Source organism: Silene latifolia, chromosome X (genome assembly GCF_048544455.1).
Source record: "Silene latifolia isolate original U9 population chromosome X, ASM4854445v1, whole genome shotgun sequence".
NCBI lineage: Eukaryota > Viridiplantae > Streptophyta > Magnoliopsida > Caryophyllales > Caryophyllaceae > Silene > Silene latifolia.
The window spans coordinates 319232467-319241122 of NC_133537.1; positions in this window are offsets into that span (position 1 = coordinate 319232467).

Here is an 8656-nt window from a genome sequence, read left to right on the forward strand (position 1 = left end):
TATTCTTAGATCTATAAAATAGATACTTTGTCTTTTTAAGACCTGTTTTTTTTTTTAGATCTACTTTTACACTCGTATTTCTTTAGATCTACTTTTACACTCGTATTGTTTTAGATCTACTTTTACACTCGTGTTTCTTTAAAATTACACTTGTATTTTCTCAAATTTACACTCGTATTTCCTTAAAGTTGCACTAGTTTTATATTTTTTCAAATCTCGTTTTGTTTTATATTTTTCAAATCTCGTCTTGTTAATATTCATTGGTGTTATTATTATTGTTCCAGATTTACACTCGTATTAGTTTACATTTACACTCATATTTCTTTACAGTTACACTCTTATTTCTTTAAAGTTACACTCTTATTTCTTTAAAATTACACTCATTTTTCAGATTTACACTTGTATTATATTAAAGTTATACTCATTTTCAGATTTATATTTACACTCATATTTTATTAAATTTACACTCATGTTTCTTTAAATTTACACTCGTATTTCTTTACCGTTACACTCGTATTGCTTTACAGTTACACTCGTATTTCCTTACAGTTACACTCGTCAAATATCTCATTTTTTTGTATTTTTTTAAGATCTACTATAGATCTTTTTGTGGGTATGAGTTGGTGGTGGAGGACAACGGTGGTAGTGTTTGTTGGTGGTCGGACTAACGTTTAAACTCGTAAACCTTCAAATTTACACTCGCAGACCTTCAAATTTACAATTAAAATACTACATTTACACTCGTAAAACATCAAATTTACACTCGTAACATGTTAAGATTATCTAAAATCAAATTTCTATATAGAAAAATCAAATTTACACTCTTAAAGTATTACATTTACACTCGTAAAACATCAAAGTTACACTCGTAAAATGTTAAAATTATATACATTCAAAATTTCCGTCATAAAAAAATCAAAATTACACTCATAAAATATTACATTTAGACCCGATGTTGAAATCAGAAGAGGCGTAGGACTTGCCAATGGCGCCTTGGGCGCGCCAGCTATGGCCAACATCGTATTACCAGTGTCCTTCTCATCAGAGGTCTTATTTTGACATCGGGAGTACTTTTCCTTGGACAAATTTAGTCGACCCAATGGCCCCTTGTCCAGCTCATCCTTTAACCTCTTCGATAAAGTCTTCTGGTCCCAATGCTGGATAAGTGGAAGGTCGTATGGACAACTCTTACCGCGGAAATCAAACTGCTGAAAATAAGTAATCATAAGGAATGGGATACAACCAAGCAAATGTGACTGCACACTGCGAGACTCAGCTGCCGCATTAGCTACAGATTCTAAGACATACGAGCACCAGTCATACTCCGGAATGGCACTCACATCTTCTACCACTTTCAAAAGTTTCATTTCAATACCGTTGTTAAACATCGGCGCAAGGAATGATGAAATGCTCAGCAGCACAAACATACGGTAGAATTCATCCCCTCCATCTTTAAATGCCTTCACGTCAATATGGTTGAAGACGTCTCCTAAAGGAATAGAATCAGAATTTGATTTCACTTTGAACTTTTGGCGCCACAGATTTTTTATGCGCTTATATTTTTCATCTTTAGCACCAGGCATATGTCCAGTAGGTACTATTTCCATCTCTCTCTCACCAACAGGTAACATGAAATAGTCATAGACATCATACTTCGTAACCATAAACTCCTTCAACTCCGACGCCCTGAAAACATAAGAACCATCACTGAAAGTGTCGAGAAATTCAGGAACATGTGAAAGCGGGAAAGTTCTGAGTTTAAGATGAAGCAGCCCCCCAAATCCAATCCTCTGTACAGCGGATCGCTGAGCATTGTTAAGCTTACTAATAAGCTTGAGAAGCCTGTTGGGGCGACACTTAACGGAAACAGTAGGGGTTACTTGTGGTTGTTCTTCGTTTTTGGGTTGTTCTTCATCGGATGCCATCTGAATCAGGTAAAAAATTACAGAAGTTATGCACAATATCAGTCACCCTTAAACATTTATAATCTTATCACACTTACACTCCCAATATATTCAGGTTTACACTTCCAGTTTCTACACATATACACTTCCCCTATATTCACATTTACACTTTTCATTTATTCACATTTACACTCCCAATATTTACGCTTTCAGTTTCATCACATTTACACTTCCCATATATTCACATTTACACTTTCAGATTCTTCACATTTACACTTATAGCTTCCTCAAATTTACACTTCCAATTTATTCAGATTTACACTTTTCATTTGTTCACATTTACACTTCCCCTATATTCACATCTACACTTTTCATTTGTTCACAGTTACACTTGTAGCTTCATCAAATTTACAATTCCAATTTATTCAGATTTATACTTTTCATTTGTTCACATTTACACTTTTCAATTTATTACATTTACACTTCCCCTATCGTCATATTTACACTTTGTGTTCCATTACATTTATATTTACAATCTCAATTACATCACATTTACAATCCCCATAAACAGGCTCGATAGTCTTATTAAAGTTTTACATTTAGACTCCTCATTTGTTCACATTTACACTTATAGACGTACACATTTACACTCCCCATTTGTACACATTTACACTTATAGACTTACACATTTACACTCCCCATTTGTTCACATTTACACTTATATCATTAACAATTACACTTACAGCGAAAACCCTAACTTTTAAAAACCCTAACAATTACATTTACACTCCCCATTAGTTCGGATTTACACTATCAATTTAATTAGTAATTGATATTTTTTTAAATAAATCTGACCCACTTAAAATTAAATTAGCATGCTAATGAATTAAGATGTTTATGGATAATCAATGGAATAAAAATGAATTAAATTTAAGCATGCTAATAAAACCAATTACTAATTCAACACAGTGACTGATGAAGCAAATTAGAATGATAACAAAAGAATCTACATATTTAAAAAAATAGAACAAAGAAAGGAGTCAAGAATGATCAAAAGAGTTACCTTCAAAGTGACTGGTGAAGAAAATGTGGTAACGAAATGTGGTATAGAAAAACAGTAAGGAATTAGGACGATTTGATTGAGAATAAAAGAAGAGCAGAAATGGCTTTGTGGAATTGTGGAAAAGAAAGATGAAGAAATGTGGAAATCAAATATAGGAATTTGGACGGTTTTTGAAATTGATAGAGAGAGTGGAGGGAAATGGAAGACAGGAGTTGTATGAGAGAGTGGAAGGAAATGGAATAACGTGCAAATGACTGATGGACTATAGACACATGCAGATTGTTCAGTAAAGGTCTACCTCCCTAAGGAGAGAGGTAAATACTCTAACCAGAGAGGTAAATACTCTACGCAATATAATAATCTTATAAGTTGCTTTTTAGTGTAATTTTAGCCATTCATACTCATAATCTAAGGGCGTTAAATGGGACTTATGGACTCAATGAATTAAGGTGGACTCATAATGAGTCCACCACTTCCATTGAGTCCCTAAGTCCCTCTAAGGGCCATTGGATGGACTCATTGGATGGTTGAGATGGATGGAGAGAAAAATGATTAAGGACTATTAAAAAGAAAAGGAAAAAAATGTGGATGGTTGAGATTGAAAAAAAAAATTATCACTAATCAATTTTCTATACACTAATGAAATTTTCTTTCTCTCTCCAGCCCCTAATTAATCAGTTTTTAGTTTCATAATTTTATAAGTGTAACTGTAATGTTTTAAGAGTGTAATTTTCAAAGTTTTTGTGACGGAGAATTTGAATTTATATAATTTTAACATTTTACGAGTGTAACTTTTATGTTTTACGAGTGCAAATGTAATATTTTAAGAGTGTAAATTTGATTTTTTGTGACGGAAATTTTGAATTTTTATAATTTTAACATTTAACGAGTGTAAATTTGATGTTTTACGAGTGTAAATGTAATATTTTAAGGGTGTAAATTTGATTTTTTGTGACGAAAATTTTGAATTTTTATAATTTTTACATTTAACGAGTGTAAATTTGATGTTTTACGAGTGTAAATGTAATATTTTAAGAGTTTAAATTTGATTTTTTGTGACGGAAATTTTGATTTTTTTATAATTTTAACATTTAGCGAGTGTAACTTTGATGTTTTACGAGTGTAAATGTAATATTTTAAGAGTGTAAATTTTATTTTTTGTGACAGAAATTTTGAATTTTTATAATTCATACATTTAACGATTGTAAATTTGATTTTTTACGAGTGTAAATGTAATATTTTAAGAGTGTAAATTTGATTTTTTGTGAGGAAAATTTTGAATTCTTACATTTAACGAGTGTAAATTTGATGTTTTACGAGTATAAATGTAATATTTTTGTGACGAAAATTTTGAATTTATATATTTTTAACATTTTACGAGTGTAAATTTGATGTTTTGCGAGTGTAAATGTAATATTTTAAGAGTGTAAATTTGATTTTTTAGATAATGTCCAATTTAAAAATTTGAATTTATATAATCTTAACATGTTACCGAGTGTAAATGTGATGCCTCACAAGTGTCAATGTAGTATTTTAACTGTAAATTTGAAGGTCTGCGAGTGTAAACTTGAAGGTCTATGAGTGTAACTTTGATCCTTTATATGTAACTTTAGTCCTTTATAAGTATAACTTGAGTCCGACCACCGACAAACACCACCACCGTCATCCTCCACCACCAACATCTATCCACAAAAAAATCTATAGTAGGTCTGAAAAAAAAAATACGAGTGTAAAGGTAAAGAAATACAAGTGTAAATGTAATGAAATATGAGTGTAACTATAAAAAAATACGAGTGTAAATGTAAAATAATACGAGTGTAAATTTGGAACAATAACAATAAGACGAGATTTGAAATAATATATAACAAAACGATATTTGAAATATAAAAATATAAAATAAGATCTGAAAAAAGCAATAACCCAACATCAATAAAAAATTAACAACCACCCCCATCCCTTTAAAAAAAAACACAGATTTAAGTTAAAAAAAATAATAAAACTCAAGAAACGATATTTGCGGATCCACCCCTATCGCCTAAATCACTAACATTCATTTAATTAAAAAAAAAAACAAAGAAAGAAACAATCTAAGTTAAAAAAATAAAACAGATCTACCTCCATCGCCTATATCACTAACATTCATTGAAGAATAAAGGTGCGGATCTGAAAAGCGAAGTCCCGAAAAATCTGAAAAGGTGTGGATTTGGCGTGGTGGTGCGGGTTGTGCGGTGGTGGTGGATCCGCAACTACCTCAATTTGAAAAATTAAAAAAAAAACTGAAGAAGAAGAGAGGAGACATGGTGGTGCGGGTTGTGGTCAAGTCTGACGGTAGTGGGTGGTGTTGATGGTGGAGAGTGAGTCGTGGTGGTGGTGGTGAGGCGTGGGAATGACGTGAGGCGCGGGTTGTATCGATGTGGTACGGGTAGTGGTGTGGGTTGGGTTGCGTGAGGGAGGTCAGTGTAGGGTGGTGCGTGGTGGGTCGTGGGCTGCAGTGGTGGGTGGGGAAAGTAGTGGGACCACCACCAGACGACGTTCCGGTGTTGTTGTTGTTGTTGCCGGCTGGTAGGTGGTGGCGTGTTGTTGTGGTGGTGGAGTAGTGACGGTTAGATCTGGTGGTGGAAAGAAGGAAGTGGCGGCAGTGGGAGGTATTGATGGTGGAGGGTGGGTCGTGGTGCTGGTGGCGGCGCACTAGTGGAGGAAAAAAATGGAGGGTGGTCGGTGGTGGTGTCGGGTTGTGGAAGGTGAGATGAGGGTTTTTTTTGTGATTTATTTTTTGGAAATTTCTGATATTTTTGGATTTTAGAGAGATGAATGGATGTGAATTTTGTGAGATGAGTGAGAAGTGAATGAAAAAATAAATTATATAGTGGATTAGTGTTTGATTACTGTGGATTAGTAAGGTAGTGAGAGAGTGGGTGTAATTAACCACTAATCCCTTGTTTTTTGTCTTCAATCTCAGCCCCCCATCTCATCTTTTTAATGACCCTAAAGAGGACTTAGGGACTCAAGGAATTTGGGTGGACTCATTTGATCTCATCTCTCTCTCTCTCTCTCTCTCTCTCTCTCTCTCTCTCTCTCTCTATATATATATATATATATATATATATATATATATATATATATATATATATATATATATATATATATATATATATATAAGCATATATAAGCGGTGGCCAATAGTCCAAATATTCAACAAACAAAGCAGCTAAACAATTAATTAAGGAATCCAACACATAATCAAAACCCCGCAAGTAGATGTTGAGTAGCTAGTGTAATACCCGCCCTGTTAGGGACCCGTTGACTGACCTTGGACACATTTTAGACTCTTGTGACCTTTCACACAGACAACCTTGCGTCATAGTAATATTTGGGAAGTGGGAACTCGATCTAGTATAGGCTACTCGATCGAGTAGTCTAGTCACTCGATCAAGTAAGCTCCATACTCGATCTAGTATGGCGCATTCAGCGTAAGTATATAAGTCGTGAGTCTTAAACCCAAATCAGTTTTCTTTTTCTTTTCTCTCTAAACCTAATCGACGATACACCTTCTCTCTCACCAACCTTCAATATTTTGAGATCCCTTACACTTGGAGACACCATGGGTATGGAGACTTGAGTCGAGTCGCGGTCTTATCGCCAGAACGCCGAGTATAGGTAATTCATCATCATCATCATCCTTAGGTTTCGTTGTGGTTATGGTTGTTAGTAATAGGGTTTTCCTTGATGATTGTGATAGGTGTTGACGGAGGTTATCTTGTCTTCGTATGGATGTATGCGGTCTTGCTGCTGATTGCTAAAGGTAGGTTTTCCTACTCAATACTGTTGGTTAGTTGTCATGTGTGATGCGTAGTGGTTCTGTTTGTGATTGGTTGTGATTGTCTGTGTTTCGTGAGGTGCACCCTCGACTGAGTGGAGTCACTTGCGGGAATGGCTTCTCGCCCTTGATTCGCCCCTTGTGGTTCCCGTCACAAGAGGGTGTGCACATTAATGAACATGGGTTATTCGCTCTATGGTGTTGAGCAGGGCTTAGGTGGTAAGATTACGGTCCTTACTAGAGGTGTGGAATATCTGTTGCGATGGATATTCTGGCAGGACTTTACATTTGGGTTAGTCGGATGATTGATGGAGTATTGGAGTTGGAGATTGGTATGTGTGTGTGTGTGTGTGTGTGTGTGTTTGTGTTTGTGTTTGTGTTTGTTTGTGTGTGTGTGTGTGTGTGTGTGTGTGTGTGTGTGTGTGTGTGTGTGTGTGTGTGTGTGTGTGTGTGTGTGTTGTTCTTCAGTTATTCACCTTGTGTGGTGTTGTCTGTGTTTCTTTCTTGTTATGTGTCTGTCGTGATCCATTATGGTGAGCAGTCAGTCTTAGCAGGTGCTGATATGTGGAGATTAACGGGGTGCGTTGGAGGGACGAGTTTTTCACCGAGTCTTGGCAAGGATAGTATCACCGTAGTTGATTGTTTATTAGTTGTATCTTTCTTTTGAGTTAAACTCGTAATAAACCTTAAATAGTTCTTTTATCGACGTTATGATATACTGTATCTCGGGTAACCGAGATGGTAATGTCCGTATCTGCTAGGGAGGGTCTTGTTAAGGATCCTTGGTAGATGGGGGTGTTACAAAGTGGTATCAGAGAGACGATTTTGGAAAATGTAACCAATGAACATAATAAACGTAGTGAGTCTAATCAAATGAACCTGGTGTATGTGTGTTGGGAGCCCCTTGTGTGTTTGATTTTGGGTGAGACGACGCCCTCATTCCAAAATCCTGGCCCCAATATGCTTAAGCCAGCCACTTCGAATAGGGATATTGAATCGGGAATTGTATGAGCATATGTGTGTAATGTGCAAGATATATGTGTAAAGGTAATGTCATGTGTGTAGATGATAGTACACGTGATGCGTAACTGCTTGTATATTTATGTATGCGTGAGTATGTGAATGGAGAAGTGAGAGGTATTAGAAGCATGCGTATGGACATGTGGTGGCATGTATATGATAATTGGTTTGAACGTTTGCTATATTTGATAAATGATATGAGGATATGGGGTGACATGTAAGTTTGGTAACTGGTTTACAAGTTTGCAATATCTGATAGATGGTGTGAGCATGTAGCGTTGTGTTGTAGAATTTGATATGCATATGAATAAGGTAGAATGTCGTTATCGATATGGGTGAATATGTGGATTAAAGTACGTAATAGCAGGATCGTATGTGGTATAAAATGTAATAGAGTAGAGTTATAATGTTTTAGTTGCGGTACTTGTGTTATATGTAAGGTAATAATAAGCGATAGTATTGGTGTAAAGATAATTAGTGACGAGTTCTAAGTATGCTTTAGACTCCGACCAATTTGTTGTTTTGGAGGAGCGACCAAACAATTCGTAATCTTTCTTGGCTATTTTGACTTACTCGACCGAGTAGGCCTTACTCGACCGAGTAGGTGGGTCACTCGATCGAGTTTGCTAGAAAACAGAATCAATGTTAATTCTACCAACGTCAAAACTCGACCAAGCAACCCTAACTCGATCGAGTAGAGGCTACTCGATCGAGTACCGCAGATACTCGATCGAGTACCACTGCTACAGAACACAGGTTTTTATGATTTTTCCGGATTTGTATCCCTAATTCTTCTTATTATTTCTTTTATTACTTCTTTCTAAAACCTAAAACCCTTATAAAACTTCTTCC